Here is a 15,095-nt window from a genome sequence, read left to right on the forward strand (position 1 = left end):
TTTGACCCCTAGCCTGGGAACTGCCATATGCAGCTGGTGTGGCCCTAAAAAAAAAAAAAAGTTCACTCATTTCATCCCAACGGAATTCCAAGAGTTAGATGGGATTACTATACCCATTTTACCAATGGTGCAATAGAGACACAGAGAGCTGTGTGTGATGACAAGCCCAGCTGGCACATGGCAGGGAGAGTAAAAAGCCAGTAGTAGCACTAGTCTGGCTCCACAGTCTGTGCTCATAATATATTGTCCTTACTGAGAGTTTGGGAAGTACAGAAGGGTCTGAAAAAGCAAACAAAAGAAAGCCAGTCAGAGGTAATCACATTTTTTTTTATTTGTTTGTTTTCTTTCTTTCTTTTTTTTTTTTAATAGCATGCTTCCTTCCTGCCTTTTCTTCTCTGCATGTTTTATTTTGGTATACATCAACTTGTGGCCAGATTTTCTTTTTACTCTAAACATCATGTCATAAGCATTTGCATGCCACTAAACATCTAAACAAAGCATTAAAGGATACACAATATTCCATGTATAGATATGCTATGCTTTATATACCTGTATTTAGAATGTTGGGTACTGAGGTTGTTTCCAATTTCTTTGCTGTTTATATACAAAGCTGCCATGAATATCCTCATTCTTAATTCACATTTACTTTTTTTGTGTATTCGCTCAATTGCTTTTTTGGTCACTTACTTTTTTCTCTGTTTTCCTTACCATAATTTACTACACCAAGCAGTTCTGTACATTCACAGGGTACCATTTTAGTATAAATATTTGCAAGCTTTTAAATTTCTGTCTTATATCAGTCAATATTCAGCCTGACCACTTGAGAGTGATGGCAGACTTTCTATGCTATGGAAATGAGGGCAGCATCATGACTAGCGAGTAATGTCTTTCTTTACACCTGTTGGATGGGAGGTTCCAAAGTGAAATGGAACCGAGGCAATGACAGCAATAACTAGGAGTTCCTGCTGTGGTGCAACAGGATCAACTGCATTTTGGGAGCACTGGGATGCAGGTTCAATCCCCGGCCTGAACAGTGGGCTAAGGACCTGGCAGCTTAGGTTGCAATTGCGGCTTGGATCTGAACCCTGGACTGGGAACTCCATATGCTGCAGGGCAGCCAAAAAAAAAAAAAAAAGAAAAAAAAAGAAAAGAAAAGAAAAAGAAAAAGAGAAAAACAACAGACAGCAATAACTACAGGTGAGGAGACAAGTAACAGCTCAAAGCTTCCAATGATATAGCAAGGGGTCTTGATATGCTGTATGTCACTTATTCCTCTAACCAGTACCTTAAGTAGATATTTATAGCCCCACTTTACAGATGAGGAAACTGAGGCCCAAACCCAGCGAGAAGAAGACAAGGAAATAGGGATGACATGGAAGGAGGAGAAACTGTGCAGATCAGACCCCTTGAGATGTGTCTCTGAGGGCTTATGCCAGATTTGTACTGAATAGTTACTAAAAAACACACACACACTCACATTCACATACACACATCCCTTCAGGCTTGGAATCTTCAATTTATGACATTCTAACAGAGGTACTTGTGTTAATTCAATCCACTGGGGGTGAGGCTAGGATGGGAATTGGGTGCCAGCAAATCTAGCACCTGAGTTTGTTAGCTACACTGAGCCTCAGACGCCACCCACCCCAGAGCCACTGAAAATCTGCATTTTCCCCAGATCCCAGAGAGGATCTGCGTGCATCTCAAAGGCAGAAAAGCACTGCTCTAAGAGTTTATTAGGAAGGATTTTCTTAGGGTGTGTTTGAACCCAATGCAGCGCCTGTGAGCCATGAAACACATTTTCCAGCTCAGTATGTTTGCACAAGTGGCTCAAGGAATATTGGCTGATGGCAGAGGTTGTCTAGTGATCTTGGAAATGCATGTGTAGGATCAGAGAACTTCAGCTCTGCCAAATTTTTTCCTGCCCTATTCCTACTTCTTGGGGCAGCTAACTCCAATGTATTCTAAGTTCCAAGATGGGGTAGGCTGGAGAGCATCTGAGGGAGTCCTATAAATAGAAAACAGATGAGGGAGTTCCTATGGTGGCTCAGCAGGTTAAGAACCTGACTAGTATCCATGAGAATTCAGGTTCAATCCCTGGTGTTGCTCAGCGGGTTGAGGATCTGGCGTGGGTGGCAGACATGGCTCGGATCCTGTATTGTCGTGGCTGTGATGGCCCTAAAAACAAAACAAAACAAAACAGAAAAAGGCTGAGACCCAGCTGCTACTAATATAAGCTTCTGAGAAAGGACAATGACCACAAAGACAAATCAATTGCATTTGTGAGATGAGGAGCAGGGGGATGGTTTTCATGGAAGTGAATTTTTGTTTCAAGAACTGACAAGATCCTTAGAAAGGATGGGGTCCAACCTCCTTGGACATGAAGGAACCAAGAGCTTTTACTCTGATCATACAGCCACTACCAATGGGCAGAGTCAGTGTCTACATTTGGTTCCTCGGCTTCTCAGCCCAGTTGAGCCCCCACTCCCCACCTCAGGTGATGCTGGAATAGGTTGATACTCAACATCCATTTCCGGCTCCTTCGAGCACGTCCCTCATAAATAAGACACCTCCTGGAGTTCCCGCCATGGCACAGAGGAAACAAATCCGACTAGGAACCATGAGGTTATGGGTTCGATCCCTGGCCTTGCTCAATGGGTTAAGGATCCAGCCTTGCTGTGAGCTGTGGTGAAGTTCCCAGATGCAGTTCGGATCTGGCGTTGCTGTGGCTGTGGTGTAGGCCAGCAACTGTAGCTCCAATTTGGTCCCTAGCCTGGGAAACCCCTAGCACCTAGAGGGTGTGGCCCTCCCTAAAAAGAAAAAAAAAAAAAAAAAAAAAAAAAGAAAAGGAAATAAGACACCTCTTTTCCAGACTCTCCTACAGTTTGGTTCTGGATATGACTGGGGTTACCCAGATTAGATGCACACCTGAGATATCTGGAGTTGGATTAGTACAAGGCATCTTTCTGTTCTTTCTATGGGAAGACTGGGCAACAGAGATGGAGTGACTGCAGCACAGCTGCCTGGGGGTAGAGAGGCATGCAAGGGAATTTGTTTTTGCTAGCAAGGATCTAGAACAAGCGATGCGGCTCTGAGGGAACAGCTGAGACCATGAAGCTTTCTTTTCCCAGAGTTGCATCAAAAGTACTCCCCACAGGGAGTTCCCATCATGGCACAGCGGTTAACGAATCTGACTAGGAACCATGAGGTTGCAGGTTCGATCCCTGGCCTTGCTCAGTGGGTTAAGGATCTGGCGTTGCCGTGAGCTGTGGTGTAGGTTGCAGACGAGGCTCGATCCCACATTGCTGTGGCTCTGGCGTAGGCCAATGGCTACAGCTCCGATTAGACCCCTAGCCTGGGAACCTCCATATGCCGCAGGAGCAGCCCTAGAAAAGGCAACAAGACAAAAGAAAAAAAAAAAAAAAGTACTCCTCACCATCACAGTCCAGGGAGCCTCTTGATTCCCCATCTTTCTGATGATGGCGAAGCAGCAGCTTCTGGAGGGCTGCTCCTCCAACCCCTCTGATGATTTTGGAAGCACATAATGCACAGTGTTAAATCTCTTTTTGTTTAAAGTGCCTGGCGCATTTCTATTTTCTGCTGCTGAACACTGACTGAAATATTCACTCTCTTAAGTGTGAGGCATAAATTTACAATATATGTATTAGGAAGGAGCTCTGCAAAGACCCATTTTTTTTTTTTCCCTTTTCTCTCTGAATACTAATGCCCAGTATTTGGAACACAAATGTCTTGCATGACATACTCTTATTTTGGAATTGATATTATGTCATCACTCAAACTATTAGAATTGTCATACCTGAAAATTCTAGGTATCAGGAAAAGTGTCAGAGGTTTCATTCAATTTGAAATAGTAGTGGTGCTGAAAGAACAAACTTGACTCAGCAAGAGTTACTGGGGAAGAAGAACATTTTAATTTTTCTCCTGAACATCTGTACACAATATTTCTAGTGTTAAATGTTTTCTTATTTGGGGAGTTCCCACTGTGGCTCAGCAGGTTAAGAACTGGACTAGTGGAGTTCCCGTTGTGGCTCAGTGGTTAACGAATCTGACTAGGAACCATGAGGTTGCAGGTTTGATCCCTGGCCTGCTCAGTGGGTTAAGGATCCGGCGTTGCCGTGAGCTCTAGTGTGGGTTGCTGAGGTGGCTCGGATCCTGCATTGCTGTGGCTCTGGCATAGGCCGGTGGCTACAGCTCCGATTAGACCCGTAGCCTGGGAAACTCCATGTGCCGCAGGAGCGGCCCTGGAAAAGGCAAAAATTAAAAAAACAAAACAAAACAAAACAAAAAACTTGGTAAGGATCTGATGCCTGCTAGTTCTCACTCCTGGAGTGAAAAGGAGTCACACACAGAGAGGTGTACAGGTGCAAACTAAGTCATCAGGAAAAGCCCTCTTTCTCACCTCCATCCCCCAAGGAGCTCTGTGTACCTTCTTGCAACATCCCTTTTTCACTGCTCTGCCAAGAATCGTGTCAGAGATGCCCTTGGCTGTAAGAATGGTCTTTCCTGTTTGCTCAACATTTATGATGAAAGGAGTGTGGGGAGGCGAGACACCCACCTCCAGCAAAATCTTTATTCACCTGGACCTGGGAATCAAGACCTTGGGAACTGGGTGCTAACGGACTCGGGCTGGCTTTAATTTTGAATGTTACCCAATATCTAAGCCCAGCAGTGACGTGGAGGTGAACAAACACTAACTTCCCCTCCTTGAGCACCATCAGGAGGGGTTGGGGTCCCAGGTTGTTCAATGGTTGCATCATGAGCTTTTCGCAACAATAGCGCACCAACAAGCTCTTTCCCCAGATGCAGACTGGACGCCCCCAAAGCCACAGGGCTTTCAGAACCTTGTGCCCCAAATCAAACACCACCCGCTCCCGCCGCCCTGCAGAAATAAGCTGATTCAGCTTTTGGTGACGCTTCAGACTCGACCTTTCTCCTGTAATCTCTAAGCTTGTTTTTAATAAATGTTTAACTTCTTGATTAATTTCTGTGATTTCTGAGGGTAATTTTTCACAACTGAGATAATGCATTCTAAATGCCTGCTGAGTCGTTGGCACCCTGGAAGCTGTAAACACTTCAGACTGCTTTTTGTCCCCCTAATACGCTCCCTTACTATGTGGGCTTTCAATGCCAATTAAATTTAGTCTTTATTCTTTCTGCCATCTGTGTAATTGCCAATGTCTGACCATGCTTGCTTTGCCACTGGGAAAAGAATTGTTTGTTCAACCTTCACCAAATTAGTATTTTTCTGGCTTCTTAGCTTGCATTTCTTGAAGACTGGTGTGTAATTAACTCTGAAATTTTGAGTTTTCCCGTTACTGCCTTTTCTTTGGCAGTTCACCTGCTCTCTACTCTCTATCTCCCGGATTTGTTTATCTCGGGGGGGGGGGGGGGGGGGCGGTGCGCGGTCCTCACTCGCGCATCTTTATTCCGTTTGCTTTTTAAAAGGCTTTGTGGTTCTTTGGAAGAAGAGAATGTTGTTATTCACCTCCTAGAGCCGGAACCCGCCCCCCCGCCCCGCTCTTTTGTCGTTTGGCTGCACTGCCGTGGCCGCGTCCCCCAGCCTGAGGATGCAGGTATTGGACTTGGCGGCGCCGCGTAATCCCATAATGGAACCACATTTAAAAGCCGGCCGGATTCCTCAAGAGTCCTATCGCTCTAATACGTTTCCATTACCGGCATTTGTCGATAGGGGACCGAGACGGCAAAGCTGCTGGGAGGATATTGGAAAATGAGACAGAAGACCAGGCCGATGTGGATCTTGGCAGATTTTGTTCCAGTGTTTCTTTTGCCTCCTGCCATATCCCTTATTTTATTTTTTTTTCTCTCTCTCTCTCCTTTTTAATGTTGCCTGTGTTTAAATAGGAGCCCATGATTTGAACTAGAAGTTCTGTGATAGGATTTTCCAATCGTTCATACACACTGGTTTTAATTTTTTTTTAATTTTTGGCCACGCCCACTGCCTGCAGGGAAACTCCCGGCTGGGGATCTGACCCTTGCTGCAATAGCAACCTGAGCTGCAGTGACAATGCCTGATCCTTAAACCCAATGCACCACAGGGGAACTCCTACCACAGGGAACTCCTACTGGTTTTTAAACACAAATTGAAGAAGCTGTCCATACTGTTATACATCTTACTGATTTCATTTACACCTGTAACTTGAAGATTATTCCAACCCCCCCTTTATTCTTTGGTTTTGCAAAAATACTATCAGACAGTGCATTACTTTTTTCACTTAGCAATATACAGTGATCACGCTCCCTTGCTAAAAAAGATCTCCCTTAACACGATGTTTAAAAGGCCTAATATTCCATTTTAGGGTCCTCTCAGGTATCAGTAACTCTCCTCATGCAGTTAGTAGGTGACCATAAATATTTGCGGACTGGGCAAATATTGATGCATTTATGGAAAAAGTTAAATAAGAGATTTGAATAGTCAGAGGTGCTGTCTAGGAAGACTAGATTCTGAGCATCCAAAGACACCCAAGGTTTTTGCACTTTCTTGCTTTTCTTGTTGTTGTGGCTCTATTTCTTGAGAACAACCAGAATTATCTGCAGACCTCTCCTCTGAGTGCTGGTGAGTGTTCTCATCACACCAGGGAAGATGGGAAACCGGGCCGCCGGGTCAGCATTGACAAGTAATTTAGATTTTTCTCTCTGAAATGATTCAGGTATGGACCTGCCAGGAAGCCTGCAGATTGGACTAGATGCTCTCTGGGGGTCTTCGCCAACCCTATGGCTTTATAATTCACAGTCAAATGTTAGAATGACTAACTGACACATACTTTAAGATAAAGCTCAGATGACTGTGGAAGGGAGGTTACCCTGGGTGACCCGAACAGCTTAAAAATTTGACGTTCTTTCACAAGTGGATACGAACACCCCTTGAGTATCATGGTATTTTAATAGCTCTGAGGTTATAGTTTTTGAAGTGTGAGTCAGATCCTGTTACCCTCCATTTATAATGCTCCAGAGGCTTCTCCTTGCAAATAGGATACCATCCAAGCCCTTACTGTGGCTCCAACATCGGCGCATCTTCACCCCTCAGGACTTGTTTGTCCTGGTTAACAACCCCCTCCCCTTCAAACGGCATCATAGGAGTCCCTAAAACACCAGCTCCTTAGGACTGTGCCTTAAAATAACCTGGATTGGGAGTTCCCAATGTGGCTCAGTGGGTTACTAACCTGACTAGCATCCCTGAGGACTCATGTTTGACCCCTGACCCCACTTAGTGGGTTAAGGATCTGGTGTTGCTGTGAGCTATGGTATAGGTTGCCAATGGGGCTTGGATCTGGTGTTGCTGTGGCTGTGGTGTAGGCCAGCAGCTGCAGCTCCGATTTAACCCCTAGCCTGGAAACCTCCATATGCTGCAGGTGTGGCTCTAAAAAGAAAAAAAAAAAAAATCACCTGGATTGATGTTTGAGAATTTGATTCCCACCTGTCTTTCTGAGATAGAATTTTTATGGGGGTAAGAGCAGGTATAATATTTTAAAACTTCCCTTGGATTCTGACACACACCCACATTGAAGAGCTCTGCTGCCCAAGGAAGCTTCTGGGCCTAGCTGCTGGCCTGACATCACGTGGCTAGAGGCCATCCCCAAGCTCCATGCAGAAATGCTGTCAGCTGGGCTAAACTCCTCAAAATCCAGGCCAAGGAAAAGGAGACACAGATAAAGGATCTCCCTCTCCAGTCTGCCTGGAGTTTGTCTTTTGACATCTGGCTTCCTGTATGAGGCCTGCCTCTCCCACCAGCATTCAATCTCAAATTCGAACTCATCTCTAGGAGAGACCTCCTCCCCACCCACCACTGGGGCTTAGCATGTGCCAAAACATGATCCTTGCACCCAGCTCCCCCCAGCTAGGTCCAAGTACCTGGAAATTTGGTTATTCCAATTTATTTTTTCTTTTTAGGGCCACATCTGTGGCATAGGGAAGTTCCCAGGTTAGGGGTCAAATGGGAGCTGCAGTTGCCAGCCTACGACACAGCCATGGCAGCTCAGGATCTGGGCCGCGTCTGTGACCTACAAGGAAGCTCATGGCAATGCCAGACCCTTGACCCACTGAGCGAGGCCAGGGGTCAAACCCGCATCCTCATGGATACTAGTTGGGTTCATTACCATGGAGCCACAGCTTGAACTCCTTATTCCAGATTTCTAAGGAACCTGTTGGGTTTAGGTGGTTCATTATTTTGTTACGAATATTAAGTATCCTCATCTGTATAACTTCCTTCGAATCAAACCCTTTGGCTGCCCCTCTGGCATTTCTGGTTCTTACAGTAATTGTGGAACATCCCCCAACACACACACCTCTGGCAGTTAAGCATCAGCACCCGGCCTCTTTTGCTTCAAGACCCTGTCAAGCCCACTGCTCCCATCCAGCCAAATTCTGTGACTTACCCTCCTACCCTCGGCCCAGCCTACAGAGCTAATTGCATAGAACTACTCAGGGATGCTGGAGTCCCCTCCCAGGCCCCTTCCCGATGTGACGGTGTGTCCCCAGGATCTCCCCAGTAACATGAGCTCCTGGAGGCTCCTGGGAGCTCACATCCACTCTGGTACCCACTTCCCTGCCTTTCGTTCTTTAGTAGAAATTTTTATTGATTGATTGATGATCGATTGATTGATTTTGCTTTTTAGGGCCGCACCCGCAGCATACGGAAGTTCCCAGGCTAGGGGCCGAATGGGAGCCGCAGCCGCCAGTCTACACCACAGCCACAGCAACGCCAGTTCCGAGCCGCATCTGCAACCTACACCACAGCTCTCGGCAATTCCAGATCCTTCACCCACTGAGTAAGGCCAGGGATCCAACCTGCATCCTCATGGATACTAGTCAAGTTCCTTTCCACTGCACCCCAACAGGAACTCCCTTTAGTGGAAATTTTAAAGTAAACAATTCCATGGAATTTCGTACATTCATAATGTTGTGCAATCATCTCTATCTATCCAAAACATTTTCATGACCTGCAAGAAACCCCGTAATCCTAAGCAGTCACTCCCCAACCCCACAGTCCCTGGCAACCACCAATCTGATTTCTGTCTCTGTGGCTTCAGCTCTTCTGGACTGTGCACAGAGAGCCCAGGAATTGCCCTGGCCCACCTTATACGCTGCTTTGGCAGGAGACCATAACTACAACGGCCACTCCGCTGACTTGAGTTAGCCCAAGGTTGACTTGTTGTTATATGAGCCATGAACCAATAAACTATGACTAGGTGGGGGGGAGGCAGGGTCCAGGCGTCCTAGGCAGGAGGGGCTGTTGATTGTGTAATTTCTCTTGGAAGAAAGTATAAGAAAGCCTGCCAAGATGATATCCCTAAAACAACACTTGAAAATAATTTGCACCAGTCTGCTTTTCTGGGAAGAGAACGGAGACACCTAAGAGCCAGAGTAGAGAAAAAACAAAGATCAGGACTACCAAGGAGAGAAGTTTTAAAACTTAATCATTTTCCAAGCGCTGAGCTAGATGGTCCGCAAGAATTCTCCATAATGGAAGCTTCAGAATGTTGGTACACATCAGAACCTCCTGTAAGGTGACTTTTTTTTTTTTCTGTCTTTTTGCCTTTCCTAGGGCTGCTCCCGTGGCAAGTGGAGGTTCTCAAGCTAGGGGTCGAATTGGAGCTGCACCACAGCCACAGCAAGGCCAGATCCGAGCCACGTCTGTGACCTACACCACAGCTCATGGCAACACTGGATCCTTTACCCACTGAGCAAGGCCAGGGATTGAACCCACAACCTCGTGGTTCCTAGTCAGATTCGTTAACCACTGAGCCACCATGGGAACTCCAGAATCTCCTGTACAGTGACTTAAAACACACTGCAGATTTCCTGGATTCCGATTCATTGGGTTGGAGAAAGGGTGTGTTGAGAATTGTATTTTATTTTTTTAAATTTATTTTAAAATTAAAAAAATTTTTTTTTTTTTTTTAAGGGCTGCACCTGCAGCATATGGAAGTTCCCAGGCTAGGGGTTGAATTAGAGCTGTAGCTGCTGGCCTACACCACAGCCACAATCACACGGGGTCCAAGCTGCATCTGTGACCTACACCACAGCTCATGGCAACCCTGGATCCTTAACCCTCTGATGGAGGCCAGGGATTGAGCACACATCCTTGAGGATACTAGTGGTGTTTGTTACCGCTGAGCCACGAAAGAAATTCTGAGAATCCGTATTTTAAAAATACTCTCCTCTGGTGATTCTGATGTACATCAAAATTTGAGGAAAACTACCCTATAGGAATTTTCAGTAAGAGGAGAATCAACACAATGGAAAAATCAAGCTTCTTTCTTGGTCTGAAAATTTCCTCTTAGCTGCGTGCCATCTGCCCTGGTTCTAGGGGATAATTATAGCAAAAGCGAGATTATAATGCATTTTAAAGTTTAATAATGATAATTAATTACTTTTTTTTTTGGTCTTTTTTTTTTTGTCTTTTTAGGGCTGCACCCAGGGCACAGCATATGGAGGTTCCCAGGCTAGGGGTCTTATCAGAGCTATAGCTGCCAGCCTATGCCACAGCCATAGCAACGCCAGATCTGAGCTGCGTCTCTGACCTACACCACAGCTCACAGCAACGCTGGATCCTTAACCCACTGAGTGAGGCCAGGGATCGAACCCGCAACCTCATGGTTCCTAGTCAGATTCGTTTCTGCTGCACCACGACGGGAACTCCAATAATGATCATTTTAATAATAAGCATAATAACACACTTAAAAGGCAGATGGGTGTTATGAACAGAAAGGGATACTCACATGTAGGACAAAAAAGGAATCGGAGTTCTAATTAAGAAGTTTCGGGAGTTCCCATTGTGGCTCAGTGGTTAACGAATCCGACTAGTAACCATGAGGTTGCAGGTTCCATCCCTGCCCTTGCTCAGTGGGTTAAGGATCCGGCATTACCATGAGCTGTGGTGTAGGTCACAGATGCGGCTCAGATCCTGCCTTGCTGTGGCTCTGATGTAGGCCGGCGGCTACAGCTCCATTTCGACCCCTAGCCTGGGAACCTCCATATGCCGCAGGAGTGGCCCAAGAAATGGCAAAAAAAGAAGTTTTGGAGTGCTGGGACTTCTAAGCCACCAGGGAGTGATGGGGACTAGAGTTATCCTTTCACCTGAAACACCTGGGAAAAAACTGGACAAAATAACAAAGTGGTGGGATAATAATATGGATTGATCAATAACAAGATCAATTTAAAATCCTACTTTTTTTTTTAACTAGCAATGCGCCATCAGAGGTTGAAATTAAAAAAAAAAAAGCAATGCTATTTCCTCTAGCATCAAAATGTATGAACTATTGAGGATAAACTCTGACAAAAGATGAGCAAGACAGGTGCACATGAAAAATAGAAAACATTGCTGAGAGAAATTTTGTATCCAAATTAATTGAGAGTTATGTGTATTCATAGGGCAAAAGGCCTATCAAAATTCTTGTAGGATTTTTTTTAGGAATTGACAAGCCGACTCTAAAATTCATATAGAATTGCAGGAACTTCGCATAGCCCAAACAACTTCTATTTATTTATTTTCTTTTTAGGGCCGTATACGAGGCATATGGAAGTTACCCCGGCTAGGGGTCAAATCGAAACTGCAGCTGCCAGCCCCTACCACAGCCAGATCATAGCGACACCAAATCTGAGCCACATCTTTGACCTACACCACAGCTTGCTGCAACTTGGGATCCTTTAACACTGAGCAAGGCCAGCGATTCAACCCACATCCTCATGGATAATAGTCAGGTTCTTCACCCGCTAAACCACAACAGGAGCTCTCCCAAAACAACTTTTAAAAAGAACAAAGTTGGAAGACTAACACTACTTAATATCATGTCAAGACTCAATACCATTTTTTTTTCTTTTTTTGGCTGCACCCCTGGCATATGGAATTTCCTCGGGCCAGGGATTGAATCTGAGCAGTAGCTGCAACCTACAGCAGATCCCTAACCCTCTGTGCTGGGCCACGGATTGAACTAGTACCTCCTCATGACCAGAGCCACTGCAGTCAGATTCTTTTTTTTTTTTTTCCCCACTGTACAGCAAGGGGATCAAGTTATCCTTACATGTATATATTTTTTCCCCACCCTTTGTTCTGTTGCAGTATGAGTATCTAGACATAGTTCTCAATGCTACTCAGCAGGATCTCCTCGTAAATCTATTCTAAGTTGTGTCTGATAACCCCAAGCTCCCGATCCCTCCCATTTCCTCCCTCTCCTATCGGGCAGCCACAAGTCTATTTTCCAAGTCCATAATTTTCTTTTCTGTGGAGATGTTCATTTGTGCTATATATTAGATTCCAGTTATAAGTGATATCACCTGGTATTTGTCTTTGTCTTTCTGACTCGTTTCACTCAGTATAAAATTCTCTAGTTCCATCCATGTTGCTGCAAATGGCATTATGTCATTCTCTTTTATGGCTGAGTAGTATTCCATTGTGTATATATACCACATCTTCCTAATCCAATCATCTGTTGATGAACATTTGGGTTGTTTCCTTGTCCTGGCTATTGTGAATAGTGTGCAGTCAGATTCTTAACCCACTGCACCACAGTGGGAACTCCTCAAGATTTGATATATTTTATATATATTTTTTTGGCCACCCCATGGCATATGGAATTCCTGAGCCAATGATCATATCTGAGCTGCAGTTGTGACCTCTGCCACAGCTGTGGCAACACCTAACCCACTGTGCCAGGTGGGGATCGAACCTGCTTCCTGGCACTGCAAAGATACTGCCGATCCTGTTGCACCACAGCAGGAACTCCTCAAGACTTATTTTAAGGCCATAAAAATCAAAAGTATTGGTGTGGTACAGAAAAATTGATCAATGGAAAGAATAGTCCAGAAATTAGATGCACACATACACGGACAACTGATTTTTGACAAAGGTTTGAGGACTATTCAATGAAGAAAGGATGATGCTGAACAACTGGATATCCATAGGCAAAAAATTGAACTTGGATCCACAAATAACAGTTCATTCAAAATGTATCATAGACCTGGAGTTCCCATTGTGGCTCAGTGGTTAACGAATCCGACTAGGAACCGTGAGGTTGCAGGCTCGATCCCTGGCCTTGCTCAGTGGGTTAAGGATCCAGCGTTGCCGTGAGCTGTGGTGTAGGTTGCAGACGTGGCTCAGATCCCAATTTGCTGTGGCTCTGGCGTAGGCCGGTGGCTACAGCTCCGATTGGACCCCTAGCCTGGGAACCTCCATATGCTGTGGGAGTGGCCCAAGAAATGGCAAAAAGACAAAAAAAAAAAATGTATCATAGACCTAAAGGTAACTTAAAACTGTAAAACTTCTAGAAGAAAACACAGAAGAAAATTTTGTGAGCTTGGGAAAATCAAAAAAAAATTTTTTAGGTATGATAACAAAATATAATCCATAAAACATAAAATTGATAATAGGACTACATCAAAATTAAAAACTTCAGCTCTTCAAATGACACTGTTAAGAGACTGGAAAGAGAAACCACACTCTGGGAGAAAATATTTGCAAATTACATGTTTGATAAGTGACTTGTATGCGGAATATGCAAAGAACTTTCAAAACTCAGTAGAAAACAAGCAACCCAATTTTTTTTCAAATAAAATAACAAATTTATTTCAAATAACATGAGTCCTAAAAACAAACAGCCAAAATACACTGCCGAATTGGCTATAAATTTCAGTGTATGATTCTCTGAGTTATAGCAGTAGAAATACTATTGAGTTGAGAAGATCATTTCATTAACATAGGTGTGACTTAGGATGGCAGACAACCAAACCAATTTTTAAAATGGGCCAAAGATTTGAACAGATACTTCACTGAGAAAGCCCCGTGATTGGCAAAAAAGCATATGAAAAGATGCTCACATCACTGTTATTTCAGAAATGCAAGTTAAAGCTGCAAAATACACCTATTAGAACAGCGAAAGTTAAGATGACTAACCAACCATATCAAGAACTGTTGAGGATGTAGATTAGTTATAACTTTATACATTTCTTTTTCTTCTTTTTTTATCTTTTTTTTTTTTTTTTTACCTTTTCTAGGGCCACTCCGCTACATACAGAGGTTCCCAGGCTAGGGGTCCAGTCGGAGCTGTAGCCACCGGCCTACGCCAGAGCCACAGCAGCTTGGGATCTGAGCCACGTCTGCAACCTACACCACAGCTCACGGCAACGCTGGATCCTTAACCCACTGAGCGAGGCCAGGGGTCAAGCCCACAACCTCATGGTTCCTAGTCGGATTTGTTAACCACTGCACCATGACAGGAACTCCTATACATTTCTGATTAAAATGGTACAATGGCTTCTGAAAACATTTTGATGATTTCTGAAAAATTAACTCTACAACCTACCATGTGATCCCATTCCATCCCTAGGTATTTTCCCAAGAGACATGAAAAACATATGTACATACAAATGTTTGTACAAGTTTTATCTGTTACAGCCCCCAAATGGGAAGAGCCCACCTGTCTCGACAGCTGAATAGATAGATTGTTGTATATCTGTGCAGTGGAAGGCTATGTAGTCATAAAAAGAGATTATCGATACTAGCAACGACATAGAAGGATATCAAAATAATGATGCTGTGTGAAAGGACAAAATGAGGGCATATTGTATGATTCCATTGACATAAAATTCTAGAAAATACAAACAAAATCATCTATAGCCACCAAAAGCAGCTCAGTGGTGGCCTGAATACGTGTGTGTTCTTTGTGCGTGGGGCAGGTGGGAGGGGGGTTGGGGTTGTGAGGGAGACTGCAAAGGGGATAAAAAAATTTGAGGGGGCAATGATATCTTTGTTATTTTGATTGTTCCCAGAGGACAAATTTTTATCAAACTGTATATTTTAAGTATATGAACTTTATTATCTGTTAATTATACCCTAACAAACTTCTTTCTTTGGAGGGGATCTTTTTAGGGCTACTTCCATGGCATATGGAGGTTCCCAGGCTAGGGGTCAAATCGGAGCTGTAGCTGGTGGGCTATGCCATAGCCACAGCAATGCCAGATCTGAGCCAAGACTGCAACCTAGCCACAGCTCATGGAAATGCTGGATCGTTAACCCACTGAGTGAAGCCAGGGATGGAACCTGTGTCCTCATGGATGCT

General features: G+C 44.4%; 1 long non-coding RNA gene across 1 annotated transcript in view; it reads right to left on the bottom strand.

The window, feature by feature from the left end:
- Positions 1-306: 306 nt before the first annotated feature.
- The window catches only part of LOC146399431 (uncharacterized), a 39,872-nt gene continuing 25,083 nt past the window's right edge, over positions 307-15,095 (bottom strand). The window contains exon 2 of the long non-coding RNA XR_014817700.1: positions 307-2,178. This is a non-coding gene — a long non-coding RNA (uncharacterized LOC146399431). The remainder of the gene's footprint in view (positions 2,179-15,095) is intronic.

This window comes from Sus scrofa, chromosome 10 (assembly GCF_054392235.1).
Source record: "Sus scrofa isolate SSC_HxYL_T2T_F1_AM1 chromosome 10, Sscrofa_HxYL_maternal_Yorkshire_Landrace_v2.0, whole genome shotgun sequence".
NCBI classification, from domain to species: Eukaryota; Metazoa; Chordata; class Mammalia; order Artiodactyla; family Suidae; genus Sus; species Sus scrofa.